The sequence below is a fragment of the Pongo abelii genome, chromosome 2 (assembly GCF_028885655.2).
Source record: "Pongo abelii isolate AG06213 chromosome 2, NHGRI_mPonAbe1-v2.0_pri, whole genome shotgun sequence".
Classification (NCBI taxonomy): domain Eukaryota; kingdom Metazoa; phylum Chordata; class Mammalia; order Primates; family Hominidae; genus Pongo; species Pongo abelii.
Genome location: NC_085928.1, coordinates 142370197 through 142394653, shown reverse-complemented (window position 1 = coordinate 142394653; position 24457 = coordinate 142370197). Strand labels below are relative to the sequence as shown.

Sequence of the window (24457 nt, the reverse complement as noted above, 5' to 3'; positions counted from 1 at the left end):
GCTCGAAGGAAGAAACTTGACAGTCTTTGGAGCGGGAAAGAAAGGGAATTCCTCTTCTTTCTGTCCTTGACGCAGAGCCTGGATGAATCCTAAAGGAGTTACGGTGGAGGGAGTGAGGATGGCAGCTGGCAGAACTCTACTATTGCCAATGGCAACCCTGTGACTGCACTGGCTCCAGGACTCACAGCACAGAGAAGAAGATCATGGGAATGCCACAAAGAAACTTGCTGGTGGACAAATTTCTGGCAAGTAGGCCTGTGGGTACATATGCAAGGCTGAAGATATTGTGGTATATTCAAATATATAGCTTCATTTGACATCATTACCCATAGACTATTTTGCCCTAATAATGTAAAGCTCCCTTTATTTTTATAAATAAATATTAAAATACTAGTTTCTAGTTTCTTTAATACAGAAATAATAGTTATACACAATCTAAACATTTTAATAGGCCGTCCCCTGCTTGGCAGCAACCCTGGTGAGGTCTCATTTTGATTCAAGGCTAGATCCTGTACTTTATTCCAAGTACCTCCTGCTCTTAAAAGACTTGCAGTCTTTAAAATTACATCTTGGGAGGCCGAGGCGGGCGGATCACAAGGTCGGGAGATTGAGACCATCCTGGCTAACATGGTGAAACCCCGTCTCTACTAAAAATACAAAATATTAGCCAGGCCTGGTGGCGGACACCTGTAGTCCCAGCTACTCAGGAGGCTGAGGCAGGAGAATGGCATGAACCCAGGAGGCGGAGCTTGCAGTGAGCCAAGATCGCACCAATGCACTCCAGCCTGGGCGACAGAAGCTCTGTCCCCAAAAAAAAAAAAAAAAAAAAAAAAATTACATCAAAAACTATATTCTTATATGTTCATAAAATAGAAGAGAATATTAAAAATAAAAATGTTGTATAGCGGAATTGTTTTCTCTATTGTTTTCCTTTTATTGTTTTCCTTTTAAATATTTTAATCCAATATTTGTTATGTGGCATTAACATTATGGTTTCAAAGAATATTTGATGGCCTGGAAGAATATGATAAGTGAGAAAAAAGTAGAATGCAATTTTGTATATATAGTGTGATTCCAATTTCTAAATGAATATTTCATATCCATAGAAAACAAGCAATGGAAAGAAACCCAGTACATTTTATAAAAATTTTATTTTATTTTAAGTTCTGGGGTGCTTGTGAAGGACGTGCAGGTTTGTTACACAGATAAACATGTGCCATGGTGGTTTCCTGCAGCTATCAACCCATCACCTAGGTATTAAGCCCAGCATATATTAGCATCTTTCCTGATGCTCTCCCTCCTTCTCCACCTCCCAACAGGCCCCAGTGTCTGTCGTTCCCCTCCCTGTGTCTATGTGTTCAAATGAAACCTGATAAATGATTAGTACTAGTTCTTGCTCAGTCGTGCAATTAAGATATTTTTTATTTTTTCTTCATATTTTTTCAGTTTGCAATTTTTTAAATAACAAGAATGTTTACTCTTGATACAAAAGAGAATTTCTAAAAATGTAGCCTTAAATACTGTTAAAACTCTAGGATATGTATTCTTAAGTGCAAAAAGTAGGAAAAAAAAGTATGAGAAAAGATTTAAAAGGAATACTACAATTTAAGTAGTAATTGACCTACCTCCAAAGTCAAGCTCTACACTTTAAATATGCACAGCTTTTTGTATGTCAATCATTCCTCAACAAAAGGGCTTAAAAAAGAAATTTCATAAAAGCAAGCAAAAGTATGTAAATAGTGATTGGATTAGGATGGCAAGATTGTGGATGACTTCTTAATTTCTCAATTTCCTTTAATGTCATTATACTTCTTCCTTTTTTTTTTGAGATGGAGTCTTGCTCTGTCGCCCAGGCTAGAGTGCAGTGGCACAATCTTGGCTCACTGCAATCTCCGCCTCCTGGGTTCAGGCGATTCTCCTACCTCAGCCTCCCTAGTAGCCAGGATTACAGGCATGTGCCACCACACCCGGCTTATAGATGGGTTTTCACCATGTTGGCCAGGCTGGTCTCGAAATCCTGGCCTCAAATGATCCATCCACCTCAGCCTCCCAAAGTGCTGGATTACAGGTGTGGGCCACCACGATGTCATTATACTTATTTTATAATGTAAAAGCCTAAATAAAAATAACTCTTTAATGTACTCTAATTCTAAAAAAAAAAGTACTGAGTTAAAAATTAAAACAATAAAAACAAATCTAATTGGTAAACAGAGTAAGCACCAAGAAAATTATAGAATTTTTTCCCTATGATAGAAATGTATAGATAATTACCAGAACTGTGCTACCTAGATACAGTATTATGTGAGTGAGGGGAAGTTGCCAATTACTAAAATATCTGGAGGCAGGGTGGGGAAGATGAGCCAATGCAAGCTTTGGGGCCAATCTACCTGGGCTTTAACTCTGAATCCACTGCTTCCTAGCTAAGACACCTTAAATACATCGCTTGATTTTCTGAGTATTAGTTTTCTCACCTGGAGGTTGCTGTGATGGCAATTGCTACTCTCAGGGTTGTTGTGTGAAAACTCATGTGGGTGAACGTACATGAAACGGTTTTTAACATGAAGCACATCTTTAAAATGCCAGTGGCTCTGCCATTAACTCCTATACAGTCCCACAGCTGATACATTCTTTATGCTGAAAAAGTCTCTATCGTCCCACAGCTGGGCCGAAAACTATCCACCGTGTCAATTCTGAGCAATTATGTAAAGACTAGTTTCTCAAACTCCACGGTGACTCCACAATCCTAATTACTCCTGAGCCATAATTTTAATAGACTTTTAAAAATTGAAGTGTACATGCAGAAAAGTGCCTAAATAATTTTACACACATGTAAAATTCAATGAAATTTCACAAAATGAATACACCCATGTGACCATTCATCCAGATTTAAAAATAGGTCACTGCCTGCGCACAGGAGCCACTCCTAATCCAGCCACTCCCTCCCACTCACTCCTCCCCCTCCTCCCCACTATTTTGACTTTTTTTTTTTTTTTTTTTTACTACTTTAAGTTCTAGGGTACCTATGCACAACGTGCAGTTTTGTTACATACGTAAACATGTGCCATGTTGGTTTGCTGCACCCATTAACTTGTTATTTACATTAGGTATTTCTCCTAATGCTATCCCTCCCCATCCCACCACCCCACGACAGGCCCCAGTGTGTGATGTTCCCCATTCTGTGTCCATGTGTTCTCATTGTTCAATTCCCACCTATGAGTGAGAACATGCGGTGTTTCGTTTTCTGTCCTTGCGATAGTTCGCTCTGAATGATGGTTTCCAGCTTCATCCATGTCGCTACAAAGGAGATGAACTCATCCTTTTTTATGGCTGCATAGTATTCCACAGTGTATATGTGCCACATTTTCTTAATCCAGTCTATTGTTGATGGACATTTGGGTTGGTTCCAAGTCTTTGCTATTGTGATTAGTGCTGCAATAAACATACGGGAGGTAGAGGTTGCAGTGAGCCGAGATCGAGCCATTGTACTCCAGCCTGGATAAGAAGTGCAAAACCCCATCCTGGAAAAAAAACAAAAAAAAGAAAAAGAAAAAGGAAAAAGAAAACACAGGAGATTAGGGTACTAAGACATGCAAATCTTTAACACACCAGAAACACATCAAATGCATTTTTACCTTCAAAGGAATCACTCCAGCTAGACTAAGCTACATTACAATTATTAAATAAAATATTTTATACCTCTTATTTTATGATCATCTCCAGAATATAAATTTAATTATTATACATCTATTACTGTGTAAAAACACAGTGATTCAAAGAACTGAAGACTGAAAGTCAAAGAAAAGGCAGGATTCTTTCCCTCCAGGACAAATATACTTTCATGCTATTTCTTGTCCAACATCTCTTCTTACATTTTCCCCATTCCCTTTCTTTTTTTTTCAACTTTTATTTTAGTTTCGGGGGGTACATGTGCAGGTTTGTTACATGGGTACATTGCATGTCACTGAGGTTTGGTGTACAAATGATTCCATCACCCAAGTAGTGACAATAATACCCAATAGGCGGTTTTTCAACCCTTGTCTCCCTTTCCATCCTCCCCGCCAGTAGTCCCCAGTGTCTATTGTTTTCATCTTTATGTCCATGTGTACTCAATGTTTAGCTCCCACTTATACATAAGAACACATAGTATTTGGTTTTCTGTTCCTGTATTAATTCACTTAGTATAATGGCCTCCAACTACATCCATGCTGCAGTAAAGGACATGATTTCATTCTTTTTTATGGCTGCATAGTGTTCCATGGTATATATGTAGCACATTTTCTTTATTCAGTCCACCATTGATGGGCACTTATATTGATTCCCTGTCTTTGCTACTGTGAATAGTGTTGCAATGAACAATTGAGTGCATGTATCTTTTTGGTAAAATGATTTCTTTTGACTTGGATATATACCCAGTATCCATTCCCTTTCTAACCCACAGAGTGTGGCAACTGTGAAGTCTGCAATTCAAATCTCCTTCTGCATGCAATTCAAATATCTATTGGAGGAGTGGTGGTATAGTCAATTCACAGGCCCCAGATGCTGCATCTTGGGATGCACCATTGTGTTTATATCAAGACCATGCTTCCCCAAGGCTGCTCCCAGCCAATGAGCATGGTGGGGGTCTAGAAGGAGGACATTCCTACCTGACGTAGTTATTTTCCAATGGACCATCATTTTGTGGGCACTTCCCATTAGCCCAGACAAGACTTTCTTAGATCTGTGCTGTGGCCTGAGGCTCTTCCTACTTAGTCCTTCCTTTCCTCTCTTCTTTCCCAAATATCAAGCCTGCATCACAGTCTGAAGGCTCTCCCTGCCTACTCCAGCTCCCTTCCAGTCTATCCTTTCCTAGCATTTCCCCCAATACATTTCTTGTAAATCTAATCCTTTCTTGGCATCTGCTTCTCAGAGGAGAAACTGATTCACAGGGCAAGTGCAGGACCAGAGAGAAGCAATTATTGTCACTCACATCAGTGACCTCAGTGATTGGTCAAAGGGCAACCTATGGACCCCCCACCCCCACCCCAGGACCATTGAGAATGCTTTCTTGGCAATTGGTTAACCTCAAGTAGAATTTGTTAGTGGAGGTAGGGTTCAGAGGCAGTAAAAAAGCAATCTCAGACTCGCCTGAGGCCACTGTTCCCTGGCAGAGGACTCTTGTCTGTAATTAGAAAGAATGAGGCCAAGTGTTACAGAGAAACAGGAATGAGAGAAAAGTTGGGAACAGAGCGGTAGGACCTGAGGGGATCTGGATTCTGAAATCTGGGGACCAGCATCATCCATCATGTCTGATCACAAGTTAGTAACTATCCTGTTTGAATCTGGTTTTGATCCCTTATTTACAAATCCTGATTATTGGCTACCATCTTTCCATAGCTTCTTTTGATTCTAGAATAAAGCACAAATTCCTTATATTCCCACATTTTATTTTGAAAAATTTTCAAACCTACTGACGATTTGCAAGAGTAGTAAAGTTAATGCCTTTAGGGCTTTCATCAGTTTCATCAATTGTTAACATTCTGCTACATTTGTCTTATTGTCCTCTCTGTTTCTGTATGTACATACAGTTTTTGATGAATATTTGAGAGTTAAACAATTTACAGATGTCATACTTAATCCCGAAATACTTCAGCATTGTATCCCCCTAGAACAAAGGCATTTTTCTATATAACCAAAATGCAACCCCACATTTAGAAAATGTAACCTTGATATATGCATTATCTAATATGTAGTCCATATTCAAATTTCCCTAATTGTCCCAAAACAATGTCCTTCATAGTTATTGGTGGTGTTGTTGTTGGGTGTTATGGTCTGAATGTGTCCCCTAAATTCATATGTTGAAGTTTAATTGTCAATGTGGTAGTATTAAGAGGTGGGGCCTTTAGGAGGTAATTAAGTCACGAGGGTAGAACCTCCATGACTAGGATTCGTGCTCTTATAAAAGAGGTTGAAAGGAACTGCCTTGTCCCTCATCATGTGAGGACACAAAAGGTATCATCAATGAAACAGAGAGCAAGGCTTCACCAGACATCAATCTGCTGGCACCTTAATATTGGACCTCCCAGCCTCCAGAACTGTGAGCAATAAATTTGTGTTGTTTATAAGTTACCCAGTCTAAGGTGCTTTGTTATAGCTTAAATGGACTGAGACAGTGTTTTTTTTTAAATCCAAGATCCAATAAAGAATTATGTAAGGCTTTTAGATGTCATGTCTCCCTTAGTCTCCTTTAATTTAGAATAGTTTCCCAGACTTTTTCTGTCTTTTGATACCTTGACATTTTTTAAGAGTCCAGTCAGATTATTTGGCAAAATTTCCTCAAATTGGATTTGTCTGGTTGTCTCCTCATGATTAGATTCAGGTTAAATATTTTCAGGAGTAAACAGAGGTGATGTGATGCCCTCAATGTATTTGCAAGGCTGTTTGCTGGCTGGCCCTGCCATCTCTCTGGCCTCATCACTTACTGCTCTCCTTCTGACATTTCAAGTCCCAGCCAAATGAGCCTCTTATAGCTCCTGCAGCCTGCCTCTCTTTTCCAGCTTTTACACACACATCTCTATGTCTGCCTGACATTCCCCTTCCCTACCCTGCCCTTTGTTCACTTGGGTCACTAATACATATATTTCTGGTCTAACCTTAAATATCACTTTATCCATGAGGACTTCCTTGACCCCTTGGAGTGAACAAGCTTACCCATGTACTTGTCCAGTTATTTTTCCTTCTAGACCACTGGTCTTGAAAGTGTGGTACTTAGATTCCTGGGATCCTCAGACCATTTCAAGGGATTCATGAGGTCAAAACTAGTTTCATGATAATATTAAAATGTTATTTACCTTGTTCACTGGATTGATATTTTCACTGATGGCACAAAGCAATGGTGGGTAAAAATACTGCTGGTGCATTAGCAAAAACAGACAGTGGCAATAAACTTACCATTAGTCATTGTATTCTTATTCACTATGAGAAAAAATGCTAGTTTTACTTAAGAATGCCCTTGATTAAGCACTAAAAATGGTTAATTTTGTTAAATTACTGCCCTTGAATATGTATCTGTTTAATATTCTGCTTGACAGAATGGGAATGTATGCATTAAGCATTTTTGCTGCTCATTGAAACCCAATGGTCCTCTCAGGGAAAAGCTCTTGATGACTGTTTGGCTTGTGAGCTGAGCCAGATGCTTTCTTCAAGGAGCACCATTTTTACTTAAAAGAACATCAGACAAACTATGATTGTTCAGACTTGACTATTTGGCAGATATTTTCTTAAAAATGAACAAAATGAGCCTGTTACTTCAAGAAAAACAACTCACAGTATATGTTGCCAATGGTAAAATTTGAGCATTCAAATAAAAATCGGAATTTTGGAAAAAATTGTACCTGCCTGTACAAGCTTGACAGCCTCCTGATACTTGAAGATTTTTCTGATCTGATCAGTGCTGATATTAGTGAATGTGATTCTTTTTTTTTTTTTTTTTTTTTTTTGAGATGGAGTCTTGCTCTGTCACCCAGGCAGGAATGCAGTGGCGCAATCTCGGCTCACTGCAACCTCCACCTCCCGGGTTCAAGCGATTCTTCTGCCTCAGCCTCCCAAGTAGCTGGGACTACAGGTGTGTGCCACCATGTCTGGCTAATTTTTTGTATTTTTAGTAGAGACGGGATTTCACCGTGTTAGCCAGGATGGTCTCTATCTCCTGACCTCGTGATCCGCCCACCTCGACCTCCCAAAGTGTTGGGATTACAGGCATGAGCCACCGTGCCCAGCTGTGAATGTGATTCTTAAATAAATAATGAAATGTGTCAACATTTGAAAGAGTTGTATAACTCAGTGAATCAATGTTTTCCAAATGAACAATGCATGTTCACTTGTTGAGTTTCAGAATAGTAGCAAAAAAACAATTTTCACAGTTAAGAGCCTATTAACGCATTTATGCCTAGTGTTCCATTATTGGAACGCTAAGCATGTGGGAGTTATTTATATCCTACTGCTCAGGGTCATCGCCAAGGTCTGATTTTTCACACATGTCTGCAATTCAAAAATTTGCAACCTCCAGCATAAATGGGATAAGACCACTGCTCTCTTTTCCAATTACATATCTGGTTGAGGCCAGATTTTCCTCACACATTTCAACCAAATCAACATATCGCAACAGATTAAAGACAGAAGCAGAGATGAGGATCCAGCTGTCTTTTATTAAGTCACACATTAAAGAGATTAGCAAAGTCGGAAAACAATGCCACTCTCCTAATTAATTTTTGTCTTGGAAAATATAGTTATATTTTCATAATCATGCACTCTTTGTGTTTACATATAATGGGTTTATTATGCTATGTTCCTTTTTTTTTTTTTTTTTTTTGAGACAGAGTCTTGCTCTGTCACCCAAGCTGGAGTGCAGTGGTGCAATCTCAGCTCACTGCAACCTCTGCCTACTGAATTCAAGTGATTCTCCTGCCTCAGCCTCCCGAGTAGCTGGGATTACAGGCGTGTGCCACCACGCCTGGCTAATTTTTGTGTTTTTTAGTAAAGATGGGGTTTCACCATGTTGGTCAGGCTGGTTTCAAACTCCTGGCCTCAAGTGATCCGCCTGCCTCAGCCTCCCAAAGTGCTGGGATTACGGGTGTGAACCACCACACCCAGCCATATTATGTTATCTTTAAATGAATGGATAAATAAATGTTTTTAAAATGTCCTAGTTTTAATTTCTATTACAATAAATATTAATAGCTATAACCTACATAGCCAAAAGCTCTTGGAGGGTCCTCAACAATTTTTAGAGTGTTATAGGGTCTGGGGATTTAAGTTTGAGAAGTGCTGTTAAACTAAAAGTTCTGTGTGGGCAGAGGCCGTGTCTGCCTTGTTTTGTTCACGGCTATTGCCTACGTGGCAGATATTTGAAAAATGGCTAACAGTATTTGCTGGAAAAAGCAATTAACTTACTGAGTGAATAAATGGGTGAATGAATGATACTTAAAATAGACCTTGCAAGGCAATACAGACAGAGGTAACAGTCTGACAAAAAAGACCAGCATCAATTAAGGATTTTAGGATAATAGCAAGCAATTAAATGTGTAGAGCAATGAGCACCATGGCAAAAACTTAGGCTACGAACTTAATCCTGAGTTCAACTCCTGGCTCTAACCCTTCCTTATTAGCAAAGTCACCTTGGACAAATTAACCATTCTGAGCAAATAAAAGCATTCTGACAAATGAAACCATTCAGTCTGTCAGCTGAGTGCACTAATGCAAGTTACGACTTTCTGTGCCTCCATTTTCTTTTCTTTTCTTTTCTTTCTTTTCTTTCCTTTTTTAAAAATTATACTTTAAGTTCTGCGATACATGTGTAGAACGTGCAGGTTTGTTACATAGATGTACATGTGCCATGGTGGTTTGCTGCACCCATCAACCCATCATCTACATTAGGTATTTCGCCTAATGCTGTCCCTCGCCTAGCCCCCCACCCCCGCCGACAAGCCCCGGTGTGTGATGTTCCCCTCCCTGTGTCCATGTGTTCTCATTGTTCAACTCCCACTTGAACAATGCGGTGAGAACATGCGGTGTTTGGTTTTCTGTTCTTTTGTTAGTTTGCTGAGAATGAAGTGAAGATAATAACAGCACCTACCTCATAGTAGTAAAGTGCTTAGAGCTGTGCTGTCCAGCATGGCAGCCACAGCCACATGTGGCTACTGAGGCTTGAAATGTGGCTAGTGCAACATTAGAAACTAAAATTTTAACTCTTTTAATTGATTGAAAGTGAAATTTAAAATGTTAAATCCAAGGAATTTTAACAATTTGGATGAGAATAGAAAAGGAAATGACTTTTTGGTACTTGATTCTTCCAGATATGTTTGTAACAACTTGGGTGTGTAATCTACTTTTTTTTTACCGTGCATTTTTTAAAATATAAACACAGTATTTATTGTGTTGATTTCATTGGAATTCAAATATTTCCAGTGAAAGTTTAGCATCCAAATTAAGATATGTTATAGGTGTAAAATACACACCGATTTTAATGACTTACTACCAAAAAAAAAAAGAAAGAAAATGTGGAATATCTCATTAATGATTTTTTATGTTAATTACATGCTCCTTGACAAAATATTTTATTAAAATCAGCTTCACTTGTTTCTTTTTACTTTTTAATGTGGCTATGAAAAACGTAAAATTACATATGTGGCACACATATTTCTATAGAACAATACCTTAGCACATTGTAAGCACTATAAAAACAGCTAGCAATCATTGTTTTATTATTTGTACTATAGAGATAATATTTATCCTACAAAATCCTATAAGGATAAAATGAGACATTGTTTAAAGCTTTTAGTGCAGTGTGGGGCACATAATAAGAGCTCAGTAAATGGTACCTTTCATTGGTAACTAGAGAGGGCATCGTGTGTTCATAGGAGACTGCTGGTTGATGACAGAACTGGAAGGCTGAGTGGGGGTTGTATAATAAAGTTTTGAAAATCAGGCTGAGAAGTTGAGGCTTAATTATCTATGCAACTGAGAGCTACTGAAGCACATGATCTGAGATGTGTTTTAGAAAGATAATTCTGACAGCATGTATCCTCACAGGGAGGATGTGAGTTTTGAAAACAGTTCTAAGCCATTTGGAGCAGTCTGCTGCGTAGGTTGGGTGATCATGCTGGGAAACGCTGTCTGGGGTCACAAACCAAGTCTCAGTTTGAGTGATGAGTCTGGTTTCATGGGAGCTCATAATCCAGCTTCATGGGTGATTCTGAAAGAGAAGTTTCACAGGCATTTTTGAAAACCAACCGACAGCATCACTGGCTTAAGTAAATTGCCTTCCGCTTTGACTATTCCAATGTGTACATTTTGGTGTATTTACAAAAACAAGCAAATAAATGTCTCATTACATTTTAGTTTATTTGTGTACTCTAGATAAAAGGCTCTTTTGTTATAGTTTTGGTAAGAAAAGTCTCCTGATCTCAAACACCCTAATCAGTGCTTTAAGTTCCTTTTTAAAAAAAATTATTATTATTATGGATATCTATTAGTTGTACATATTTATGGGGTACATGTGATATTTTGATACAAACATACAATGCATAATGGTCAAATCAAGGAAATTGGGGTATCCATCACCTCAAGAATGTATCATTTCTGTGTGATAGAAACATTCCAATTTCAGTCATTTAGTTATTTTGAAATATACAATAAATTGTTTTTAACTATAGTTACCCCATTGTACTATCAAACGCTAGATCTTATTCCTTCTATAACTCTATTTTTCTGCCCATTAACCATGCCCTCATTATCCCCCTCTTCCCACTGCCCTTCCCAACCTCTGGTAACCATTATTCTACTCTCTATGAGTTCAATGTATTTTTTAGTTCCCACATATGAGTGAGAATATGTGATATATGTCTTTTGGTGCCTGGCTTATTCCACTTAACATAATGTCCTCCAGTTCCATGAATGCTGTTGTAAATGACAGGCTTTCATTCTTTCTATGGCCGAATAATATTTCATATATATATATACATACACACACACACACGCACACACCCCACATTTTCTTTATCCATTCATCTGTTGATGGACACTTAGATTGATTCCAAATCTTGGCTATTGTGAATAGTGCTGCAATAAACATGGGAGTGTAGATATCTCTTCAATATACTGATTTTATTTTGGGGGGTTTATACCTAGCAATGGGATTGCTGGATCACATGGTATTTCTATTTTTAGTTTTTTAGAGAACATCCAAACTGTTCTCCACAGTGGCTTACATTCCAACCAACAGTGTATGAGGGTTCCCCTTTCCCCACATCCTTGCCAGCATTCATTATTGCCTGCCTTTTGGATACAAGCCATTTTAACTATGGTGAGATGATATCTCATAGTGGCTTTGGTTTGCATTTCTCTGATGATGAGTGATGTTGATAACTTTTTCATATCCTTATTGGCCATTTGTATGTCTTCTTTTGAGAAACGTCTGTTCAAATCTTTTGCCTTTTTTTTTTGCCCAGGCTGGAGTGCAGTGGCGCGATCTGGGCTATCTGCAAGCTCTGCCTCCCGGGTTCACGCCATTCTCCTGCCTCAGCCTCCCGAGTAGCTGGGACTACAGGCGCCCACCACCACGCCCGGCTAATTTTTTGTATTTTTAGTAGAGACGGGGTTTCACCATGTTAGCCAGGATGGTCTCAATCTCCTGACCTCGTGATCCACCCACCTCATCTTCCCAAAGTTTCTTTTGCCCATTTTTTTGACTGGACTATTTGTTTTTTCCTATTGAGTTGTTTGAGCTGCTTATATATTCTGGTTATTAATTCCCTATCAGATGGGTAGGTTACAAATATTTTCTCTCATTCTGTGGGTTGTCTCTTCACTTTGTTGATTGTTTCCTTTGCTGTGCAGAAGCTTTTTAACTTGATGTGATCCCATTTGTCCATTTTTGCTTTGGTTGCCTGTGCTTGTGGGTCATTACTCAAGAAATTTTTGCCCAGTCCAATGTTCCAGAGAGTTTCTCCAATGTCCTCTTGTAGTGGTTTCATAGTTTAAGGTCTTAGATTTAAGTCTTTAATCCATTTGTATTTGATTTCTGTAAATGGTGGGAAATGGGGTCTAGTTTCATTCTTCTGCATATAGATATTCAGTTTTCCCAGCACCATTTATTGAAAAGACTGTCCTTTTCCCAATGTATGTTCTTGGCACCTTCATAAAAAATGAGTTGATTGTAAACGCATGGATCTATTCCCGGGTTCTCTATTTTGTTCCATTGGTCTCTATGTCTGTTTTCATGCTAGCACCATGCTGTTTTCTTTACTCTAGCTCTGGGTATAATAGAAGTCAGATAAGGTGATTCCTTCAACTTTGTTCTTTTTGCTTAGGATAGGTTTGGCTATTCTGGGTATTCTGTGGTTCCATAGAAATTTTAGAATTATTTTTTCTATTTCTGTGAAGAATATCATTGGTATTTTGATAGGGATTACCTTGAATCTGTAGATTGCTTTGGGTAGTATGTACATTTTAACAATATTGATTCTTCCAGTTCATGAACAGGGAATATCTTTTTATTTTTTCTATGTCCTCTTTAATTCCTTTCATCAATGTTTTATGGTTTTCATTGTAGAGATCTTTTACTTCTTTGATTAAGTTTATTCCTAGAGATTTTATTTGTAGCTAAATTTGGGATTACTTTCTCAGTTTCTTTTTCAGATTGATCATTATTGGCATATAGAAATACTACTGATTTTTGTAAGTTGATTTTGTATCCTGCAATTTCACTGAATTTATTTATCAGTTATAATAGTTTTTGGTGGAGTCCTTAGATTTTTCTAAATATAAGATTATATCATCTGCAAACAAGCATAATTTGACTTCTTCCTTTCCAATTTGGATGCCCTTTTATTTTTTGTTGTTGTTGTTGTTGTTGTCTAATTGCTATTGCTCTGGCTAAGACTTCTAGTACTATGTTGAATAAAAATGGTGAAAGTGGGCATCCTTGTTGTGTTCCAGATCTTAGAGGAAAGGCTTTCAGTTTTTCACTGTTCAGTATGATGCTAGCCGTAGGTTTACTGCATATGGTTTTTTTTATCATGTTGAGGTCTATTCCTTCTATACCCAGTTTTTTGAGAGTTTTTAATCACGAAAGAATGTTGAATTTATCAAATGCCTTTTCAGCATCATTGAAACGATCATATGATTTTTGTCCTTCATTCTGTTGATAAGATGTGTCACATTTATTGATTCACATATGTGGGATGAATCCCACTCGGTCATGAAGAATAATCTTTTTAATGTGTTGTTGAATTCAGTTTGCCAGTATTTTGTTGAGGATTTTTGCATCAATGTTCATCAGACACATTGGCCTTTAGTTTTCTTTTTTTGCTGTGTCTTTGTCTGGTTTTGGTTTTTCTTGTGTGTAAATAAACCCACCCTTCCCTAGGAAATCCCCAGGTCCCTAAAGAAACAAAATTGATATCCTATAGTCAGCACTGCCTTTAGATCCAAGCAAAAGTAGCCCCTGTCTTGGCCCCATATTTTAGAGGGTTCTGGGATGGCCTTTCTGTTGTACTTCTCTCCTTTATTAGTTATCTAATTATGCATTAAAAAATCACCATAAAACTTAGTGGCTTAAAGTGACAATAGTCATTTATATGTGAGACAATGAATTTCTCTTTTTAAGCCACCCTGTTTATGGCATTTTGTCATGGCATTCCAAGCAGTCTAATATGCTTGTGCTCACAGGACAAAATGGAAGCAGGGATAGGAACTACAGTGTCAGTGAGCCACAGGCTGGGGCCCTCTGTCCTCTGCCATATTATTTCAATATGAAACTTTAAGGAATCTGAAAATTATGAACTCAAACTTGACCAGGTTGTTATGAAGGCATATATACATATATCAATGTAGTGGGATACAACTTATTTTACCTATCAGTTTGTTGGCATGGTTTTTACCTTTTAGGTAACTGGATATATGGTATGCAGGCAGCCTCCATTTGTGCCCTTATATTGCGCCTCGCAGTGTTAGGGGTGCATAAGATTTTAGTTCACATAGTTTTTTATTCTAGGAAAGAGGAAATCTTAAGTGTGTGCTATGTTGCATTACGATTATTGTAATGAACACACCAAATTCCAAAAAGAAGTGTGCTGTTACACATCAGGCCCAGTGTGGTGGCACAATTTGGGCAGGGGAACTTTCTCTTCCTCAACGCATATTTTGATAGAGCATTTCCCAAGATCAAGACTCTACTGTAGGTATCAACTGCACATAAAAATATTTCAAGGGGACTGCTAAAGTTCTTGAAAAGAAAAGGCTATGGAATGGGCTTTGAAATAAAGTGCCGTAATAGTCACTGTTGGTGCCCATCTAGGTCCCTTTTACTGGGCTGGAGCACCCATCTCTCAGCTGCTTTGAGTGTTCACTGTTAATAGTTCAAAGCTTGCCCCCTGTCTGAAGGATTGCCCATGGCTGATGGGCACTAACTCATTGGGGAGGTTACTCTCTATCCCCACATCACCCCAACAGACTGACAAAGTGGGACATCTTTGTGGTGTTATTTATGCTTCACAGTCCCTTGTGGATCAGACCAAGATGAGTCATTACCTGAGACCACATCTTTGCCTAGCCTCTTCCCTGGCACTATCCTAGTTCACTCCCTCTCCTTTAAGTTTCTCCTGAGAGCATTGAGCACTCTCTCAATACTGTGCACTTGAATACCTATCTCAGGCTCTGCTGCTAGAACTGACTTGAGACCATTGAACTTGATAAAGTGTAACAACTATAAACTAATTTCTTTCATAACTGCCCCTGGAATCCCATTTTGTGGACTTTGAACTCTCATCTAATTTAAAACTTCTCCTCCATTAGGTCTAAAGCAGGCTTGAAATCCTGCCGTGTGGAAGGGAGTGGGGGTAGCGTTGGCTTCACCATTATTTCTCTACATCTTATAGTCTTCTTACCTCCACCCACAGTGCTGCTGCAGGGGTCCCCAGGGAGTAAGATGAAGCTAGATAAGGAGCAGAAAAGACGTTTCCTGATGGGTACAATTGGAGTGTGGCACTGATGCCCCCTGGTAGGAGGGATAGCCAAATGCTAAATGCTAAGTCTTTTGCCTCTGAGTTGTAAATTCCCTAGAGACACTGCGCGCGCGCGCACACACACACACACACACACACACACCACACATGCACACACCACACACACACTACACCCACACACTACACACACACCACACACACACCACACACTACACCCACCACACACACAACACACATGCACCACACACTACACACACACCACACACACACCACACCACACACACACCACACACACACACCACACACACCCCACACCACACACACCCCACACCACACACACACCCCACACACACACACCACACCACACACACCACACACCACACACACCACACACCACACAGACCACACACCACGCACACCACACATGCACACACCACACACACCACACACACACACCACACACCACACATACCACATACCACACACCACACACACCCCACACACACCACACCCCACACACACCACACAAACACACCACACATGCACATACCACACACACCACACACACATACCCCCCCACACACACAACACACCACACACATACAACACACACCACACACACAGGGGTAGACGGGAGACGGCTTCAATTGTAATTCCCTGGTGTGATATTGTCCCTCCCTGACAGCCATTTCCGATTCCCGTTCCACCCTCAGCTTCTGCATGTAGCAGTACTCTAGCTTTCTCTCTGCCCAGGTGACCTCACCCCAGAAAGGATGATCTCTTGGGAAGTGTCCTTTTCAAGACAACTGACAGCAAGATCCCTTCCAAGGGTTCCATATCTTTGCCTCCCACCTTCCCCCTAAAAAGTGACCTCCCCACCATGCCTCTATTTTTCAGCTCTGGTCTCTTTAGCTACAGCCTCTCACCTATAGATTTTTCCAGATGTGTATCAGGCACCTGTCCTCATATCCCTAAATTCAAGAAGATGCAGGTAAGCTCTCTGGGTAGCTTGCTTGACACATCCTCCTCATTTGGTTCACAGTGATGGAGAAATACTTCTATTCCCTAGAAAGTGGAAACTCCATGGTCCTCTGACAACTCTCTCTAAAGAAATACTTGTTCTCCCTCACTTAATCTTCAACCTCCCTGACTCTGGCTGAACCAGGCTCCAGCCACTCCCTTTGCAACATGGACGGTCTACATGGATGTTCTAGCTGGTTTAGTGACTCACATCGGAATGTGAGAGTACTTGACACCTACTGCTGTCAGTGCCTCAGCTAAACCAACAAGTGGGATTTTATCATTCTACTGTACATGATAATGATAGCTAAGTTTATGTCATGCCTACTGTGCGTCAGTACTGTTCCAAATCTTTTCTTCTACATCAAAAATTATACCTCAATCCCTACACTGCTCTCTGTGAGCCCCCAGAACAGCCAACACTCATCAGCTGAGGTATTCCTTGAAATATTTCACAATTTTTCTACCTGGTATATCTTTAAACAAAAATGCATGTCAGCAGTTGGCACATGGAGAAAGTCACTACCAGTTTTCCATAAGTTTAAAAAATATTTTGGGCTGTCCTGTGAAAAGTTTCTTTTTCCATCTCAGCGAGTTCTCTAGCTGACGAATGTTCCCAAACCCATATGGCTGCTGATGGTAGGAACCCAGATTCCTGACTACACAGAAAGTGGCCCTTCTGCCTCTGCAACTTTGGGTTGAACAGCAAAGCTGTGCCCTTGGCCTGAGCACTGAGAGCCTTTCTACATCAAGGAAAAACACTTTTAGTGTTCCCTCCTTATTCATTTATGTTTGTCCCCACTCTCCTGACCTTGAGGACCTTTGTGGAGTTATTACAATGTGAGCCAACATTGCAAATGCTGAGTTATTCAGACCTCTAGACCGGGTGACAGACTTAAAGACGTATAAGCCACCCCCATCCCCAAATAAACAAATAGACTGCTCCAAAAAAACAAAAAAACTGGTGTGTGTGTATAGATAGATAGATATAGTTATAGTTTTTTATATAGTTATATATATATAACTATATATGTTCTTTTTTTTAATTAAAAATAGATTTGTGTTGGACAGTAGCAAACAACAGACCACCAAACATGGTCTGAAACAAAATACCTGGTCAGGGAGAGCCACATTGCCTCCCTCAAGTGTGATTTCAGCAGGCCTCTCCAAGCAGAAATGGAAAGAACTTGGATATGGCAAAAAGGACATACACCCAGAAGGCAAGATTCTGAGTTCAGGTCTCTGGTTGGCCCATGAGGCAGAATGTAAATTCTTCCTTTCCTCTTCTGTAATAAAGGGAAATCTGGTTTCAAAGAAGTCCACAATTGGTTGAGTGAATTTCCAGTGGGCCTGGGGTCATTCAATAAATTGGCTGAATTCTCAGAGCTTAGCAGTTTTTCTTTAATACACATGCAAACAAGAAAGGGAAATTCCCAGGAATCAGAAACAAAGGAGTCTTTAGATAGTATAGTAGGTGGGAGTTAGAGCTGTGAAGCCCTCCAGGCATAAGTCTTAGATGCCTGTTAAGGGCTGAGGTTTTGATGCCCAAGCAGGAAGCAGAGTGACATAGGCAGGCAGGCAGCCAGAACAGATCTCTGCACAATGTCAGGGTCAGAAAAACTCTGCTCCATCTGTAATCTGGATCTAAAAAGTAGCATTTGGAAGTAAGCTTTCCGTTCCAGGTCTTGGGTGGAAGTATCATTAGTGAAAAACAGAACCTATGACTGAGCAACATTGGACAGGACCTACAAGATGAACTCTTTGGGCCTGGCAGAACCAGCCAAAAATCCCTTCATGGAGAGGCCTCCAAACTCAGGGCATCCCCAGGCTACCCAAGGAAGATGAGCTATAAGTTCTATGTACTATGCTATAAGTATAAGCTACAATTACTATGTTTTATGGCTTTCCACAATAGGAAGGAATGCTTCAAATACGCAGCGTGAGGCCCTCTAGAAATCATACTTTCATTTATTAATTAATTACCACTGTGTGCCAGGCACTGTGCCAGGTTCTTTACCATTTATTGTCTTAAGCCTTCCTAACAACCACATTCTATGCCACATCCTTAACCTAGGCAGGGTAGCCTTTCTATTGGCACTATTTGCAGAGAAACATGAAATCCCACTCTTATCATATGCCTGGAACTTCACCACCTAAGATTCATTCTTTGGGGTCTCAACAGCTTTCCATCCCTATGTGCACACACAGCCCCATACTTGACCACAAACACTAGGCAATATAGTACAGTGGAAAGAGCTCTGAAATAGTACCCTATGTCCTGGGTTCTTGTTTAGGTACCACTGTCCTGGCTTTGAGATGTTGGTCAAGCTACATACCTAGGATGGTGTTCAGCACAGAGTAGATGGTCAAAAAAGAATAGTGTGTAATTCTTATTATTTATTTTGCATTCCTGACCAAAGACTCAACATCCGTGAGCCTTACTGACATGTCACAAGAGCAAATAGAACCCTGCTGCATGGCATGGGAGGGTGCGTAAGCACAGCCCTTCACCAGAGAGTACCCAGTCTTGCTTAAGACAAATCTGGGACACACTTAGAATGCAGAGGGTGGCAAAATGTTTTAACAGTTCAACTTTTGTACCAAAGTCTGTGCTCATGGGTCTGGAAGCTGCCTACCTTCCATGAATTTCCCCGCTTCTTCCTATTCCCCTGCTCCCAGCCCAGAGCACCTACTTCATTTGCACTTTTTTTTTTTGCAGATTTATTTTATTATTATTATTATTATTATTATTATTATACTTTAGGCTCTATGGTACATGTGCGCAACATGCAGGTAAGTTACATATGTATACATGCAGGGCACCTACTTCAATCTCCATAGTCACCATGATGCCAAATACTATTGCCCATGGTTTTACATTCTTCAAAGTGGAGCACTAAGACAGACTAATTCCCTCTTACCAATATTGACTTCTCAAAGTATAACTTAGATTCAACATGCTTAAAATTCCCTTCCCCATCAGAAGAAAGTATAGAGCAAGGCAATGATGGTCCAGGGACAGAGAAACTTGCCCCATCATGCAAATATTCTACTATAAATCTATAATCATTTTAGAAAGAAATTTTCTGTGCTGATTTCTATAATTTGGGTACAACTCTGCTGTACACATGGGTGGTATAAGGCACCCTTGAAATACATACATTTGATGTAAATTGAAGCGTTGTCTCTGATAATCATCACATTTGCAATGACAAAATAATTTTGCTTCTTAAAATTTAGGATGGGATCTGATTTGAAGGCCCAGGCAGAATTATTTAAAAACTATTCCTTAAAGTTGCTTCAAAAGCCCTCTTAGTAGATGCTGAACACCTGTTTGTCTTGGATTCTGATCATGTTTCTCTCTCTCTCTGAAAAGTATGATTGGGAGGAAAACCTGACCCAACGTTTTCCTGCTTTGCCTTTCCCTGTGCTTCTAGCTATTCAAGACTCTGCCCACTCTGAGAGTAAATGAAGGCAAACAGACCACAATGAGTGATGGTGCTCAGTGAGCTTCCCGCTTCACTGGAAACCATGGAATCAATGCCAGCTCATGAGGACTTTCTCAAAGGCACTCTCAAAGAAACTTTAAAACAAGCAGGGGATAAAGTTGAGACCTGAAGTTGAGGGAATAAATAAAACTGTGATTAGGTGAGGAGCAAAAATGCAGACAGGAAGTTTTTCAAAGCTCTCTTTTCAAATGGGAGGTTAGCATGGTAAACACACTGTAACACACTTTAGACTGTGAATTGCAGCCATCTTCAATACCTTGATGAAGCAGAAAGTGGGAGGGGATAGTGAACTGGGTTGGAGTCTCAACTCTTCCATTTAATAGATGGAAACCTTGGGAGAGTCACTTAGCCTCAGGGAGCTCAAATTGCTTTACGTAGAATATGATTATTACGGCTCCTTCTAGCAATATAATTGCATTCTAACTTCCCTACTCTCTTATATCTAGACATGGTTTAAAAATGAATACCTAATGATATGCATGCTCACTTGAAATGAAGATGTGTGATATTGCATATTATATTCACATGTGAGCTTTGAACCCATTCAACTATCACAAACATATATTCAGGCAAATAAGAAAAAGTTCAATGCTTCTGCTTGAAATGGTGAAAATTATCCACCAAAATGGTCGATAGGCACTTGAAACTCAGCATCTCCAAGAATTCCTCGATCTTCTCTTTAAATCTTACTCTCTTTCAATGCTTGTGTCAGCCAAATTACTATACCCACATCACCCAGGCAACAAAACAGAGCCTCTTGGTCTTTTCTCTTAGCCTCCACACCTAGGGATGACTAAGCCCTAAAATTTTACCTCCTCACTGTTTCCAGACTATTTCTCTGAGAAGGGGTGAGAGGCATCACAGCTCAGACTCCCACCTTTGCTTACCTGGACCGCTGCCTGTCATCCTGCCCTCCACCTTCCTGTAGCCATTGTAGCACCAATAACTTCTTCTTGAAAACCCTTTGCTGGCTTTATTCATACTCTCCCCTGGAGTTCTTTGCCCCACTTGCCATGTCATCTCCTTTCTGGGCTCTTCATCAGGTTAACTTCTACATACCCTTTAAAACTCATTTCTTGCATGAACCCTTCTTTGCTCTCCATTTTCCTGCCATGCTCCACGAGGTAGCCCCACTAGCCCACTACCCTTTGCATAACCATGCTATACACTCATCGTCTTGAATTGCAACTGTGCCTGCCTCCCCAGCCATGCTGTGGACTCCTTGGAAACAGAGGTATGTCCTTGCATCTGTGTCACCCAGCAGAACTTCTGACCCATACTAGCTACTTAAAAACTTTAATTCATTCTTTTGTTTTTCTGGCTGCAGAAATGCCGTTGCTCTAAAGCAGAACATAGCCATGACCCAGTCGCCTAAATCTATTCAGTGAAGACAAACAGAGGTGAATTGAGATGGAAGCTCAGGGCCTCAGATACATGCCAGAGTCTTTGTCTGATGCCAGTATCTGCATCTGGAAGATACTGAGTTGGGTCAAGTTGATGCTAACAAACTGTGTTTGAGGCAGAGCCATTCTGACAGCCATTTCTGCTTACAGGTGAACATTGTATATGGCAGATGCTACATTAAGGTAATTATTTTACACAAAATATAATCAATTTCCCTGTATGCTTTCTTTCCAGCAAATGATTCTGCATTAAGCAAAGTTTAATGTTTTGGCCTGCCTAGGTGGCTTTTTCTGGGATGGCAAAAAGAAATGCTCTAGAAACTTGGCCAGAAATTTTCAAGTATCACTGTGTCTTCAGATATTGGACTATATTGATCAAGGTTTACTAGTTTCGATCTACATGGTCAATTTCTTTGCAAATCACCCCCTTGCTTTAGACTTCATTTTCTCCATCTGCAAAATAGAGGATGGATGAGATTATCTCTAGGATCCTTTTTTATTTCTTAACTTCTACTATTCCAGGATTCTTATTTGTTATTTCACTTTCCATGTGATCTCTTGTCTTAAGTCAACTGGTGGTACTGAAATTTAGTGGCAAAATAAATAAATTAGGGGATTATTCCTTGTATAAAACTGATTTATTGTTGTATAGAATTTACCTTTAAATAACAAATTCTCCTTGCTCGTTTAAAATAGATTTGATTACAAGTATTTGATTTGCATACCTTCTTCATTAAACAATGCAGCATTTATTTGTAGGACTGGCCACATAATCTATAGAATTCAGTGCAAAATGAAAAGTTCCAGGCCCATTGTTTAAAAATTAGTAAGACTTTCAAGATGGTGATGGCAGAACATTAAAGCAAGGTTAGGGCTCTTCTGAGAGTAGGACACTATGCAACCTCTGACCTTGTCTATCTGTGTTGTTTTCCATATACCCATTAAGCAACAAAAGTGTTTGTTAGAAGTAACTGTGCCTTAACATTTCCTCAAAACTCTGTATCTCAAGTAGATCCAACAAAAAGGAAAAAAGATGCACAGAAGGAAACATCACTAAATTTTTTGCCACAATCCAACTTCCTTTATGCCCACTCAATGAAAGAGCCCTGGGCTAGAATCAGACACGGGCTGCATGTCTGGCTTGACCACTGGCTCATTAGTGTGACTTTGGGTGACTCACTGGACTTCCTGACCACTTAGTATTCCCCTCTGTAAAATGAGGGAACTCATTTTTGGCACTAGGATTCTGTGAATCTTTGCTTGTTTCTGATCCAAGGCTTGTTTCCATGGCCATGTAATTATTTTTAACTTTTAATTGAAGTATAACATATATATATATATATATATATACGTATATATATATAGAGAGAGAGAGAGGTGCTCATATTATACGTGGACAGCTTATTGAATTTTTGCAAACTAACCATGTGTAACCAGCTCCCAGATCAAAAAGTAGAACATGACCAGAATCTCAAAAGCCCATCTTCTGTTCCCTTCTGGCAGCCCCCATTGCCACAAGAGTAGCCACCATCCTGATTTTTAATACCATGAATTAAATTTACCTGTTTTGAACTTTAAAAAAATTGAATCATACACTGTGTATGCATCTGACTTCTTTAACTCCGTATTATATTTTGAAACTTATCCACGTGTTTGGAGACCATTCACTCTCGTTGAGGCAGTGTTCTATTGGACAAATACACCACAGCTGAATTACCATTCTACTCATAGTGGGCATTTGAGTAGGCTTCCTTTTTGGCTGGCCATATTTGCCAGAAAACTTCACCATTTCTAATTCTCAAGAATCTGAGGAATGAAAATTAGTTTACTTTCTTTGATTTTGAAAACAATGAGGTTGAAATATCCTTGTACAGAGGTTTCAAAAAGCTTTAGACTCATTCTTTAATCTTAGAAGTGTACAATGGGCAGAAGATAATTTTCTTCTTCCTCTTTTACCTCAACTTCTGCTTGACATTTCACAATCGCAGGTGAGGCTTCCTAGCCTGCAGAAGAAGCAATTGTTGTCATCGTTCATTAGCATCTGACCAAACTCTGTCAGATGATGATAATAAGACAGAAATGGCTTCTGAGTATATTAGGAGGAAAGCCTTCCTTCCAGAACTCAGGAAGTCTGTGATAGACCAAACCAGACCAGGGTTTGGGTGCTGGGAACAAATCACACGTGCCAGGAGCAGTGAGCACTTACAGTCCTGGACAAGATACAGATGGGGGGCCAGGCTCTTCAGGCAAACAGGAGAAATACAGTTTCCAGAGGTATGCGAATAGACAAACCTGGCAATCGAGGCAGGAGATCTATGGTGAGGCAGCTCAACAGAAGGTAACCGCAGTTTCCCTCCAGAAGGAACTCAGCAACAGAAGATATGCAAGTTGTCCTTTCACAGTCTGGGCAGAGGTTGGTCTCAGGGAGAACTATGAGTCACCACTGGCCAGGGGCATAATTCCAACCCTGGAAAACCTGTCAAGAACAAAAAAAGACCCAGCAGCCAAGTGCTGGGACTCCAGGCAGTTTACTCAGGCTCAGATAGCCTCCTGGGACCTATCTGGAACTGTTCTACCAGAGCCAGAACATAGCCAGAGTAGACGCAGCAGTAAGATTGAACAGTGCTATCGTTCACTAATTCAAAAAACAATTATTGAGCTTCTAGCCATATGCCAGGCCCCATGCTAGGCATTGGTGGTGAACAAAACACACATACTAATCACATCAGTTAGGATGCTTTTGGCTGCAAGTAGCAGAATACCCAACTAAAGATGGCTTAAACAATAGGGCTAATTAGCAATCTCACATACAAGGCCTAGAAGAATACTGACCTAAAGCTGTCTCCGTAGCTCACCAATGTCAGGACTCTGGCTGAACTTCTTAGTTTCCCTCATGTTCACAAGAAAGGTGTAGTAGTTCCGTGAATCACATCCTCACATGATAGTATTGAAAGTAGGAAGGACTAAAACAACTTCTCCTTACATGTATTTTTTTATTTTTAAACCTGAGAGAAAAAAATATTTT

The 24457-nt window shown here is 39.9% G+C and overlaps 1 long non-coding RNA gene across 1 annotated transcript; it reads right to left on the bottom strand.

Annotated features, from left to right (window-relative positions):
- Positions 1-10113: 10113 nt before the first annotated feature.
- Positions 10114-24086, bottom strand: LOC134761023 (uncharacterized). The gene is made up of 2 exons (XR_010139243.1): positions 23725-24086; positions 10114-10729 (listed from the first exon to the last, which is right to left on the bottom strand). It is a non-coding gene; the product is annotated as an uncharacterized LOC134761023 (long non-coding RNA).
- Positions 24087-24457: the final 371 nt, after the last annotated feature.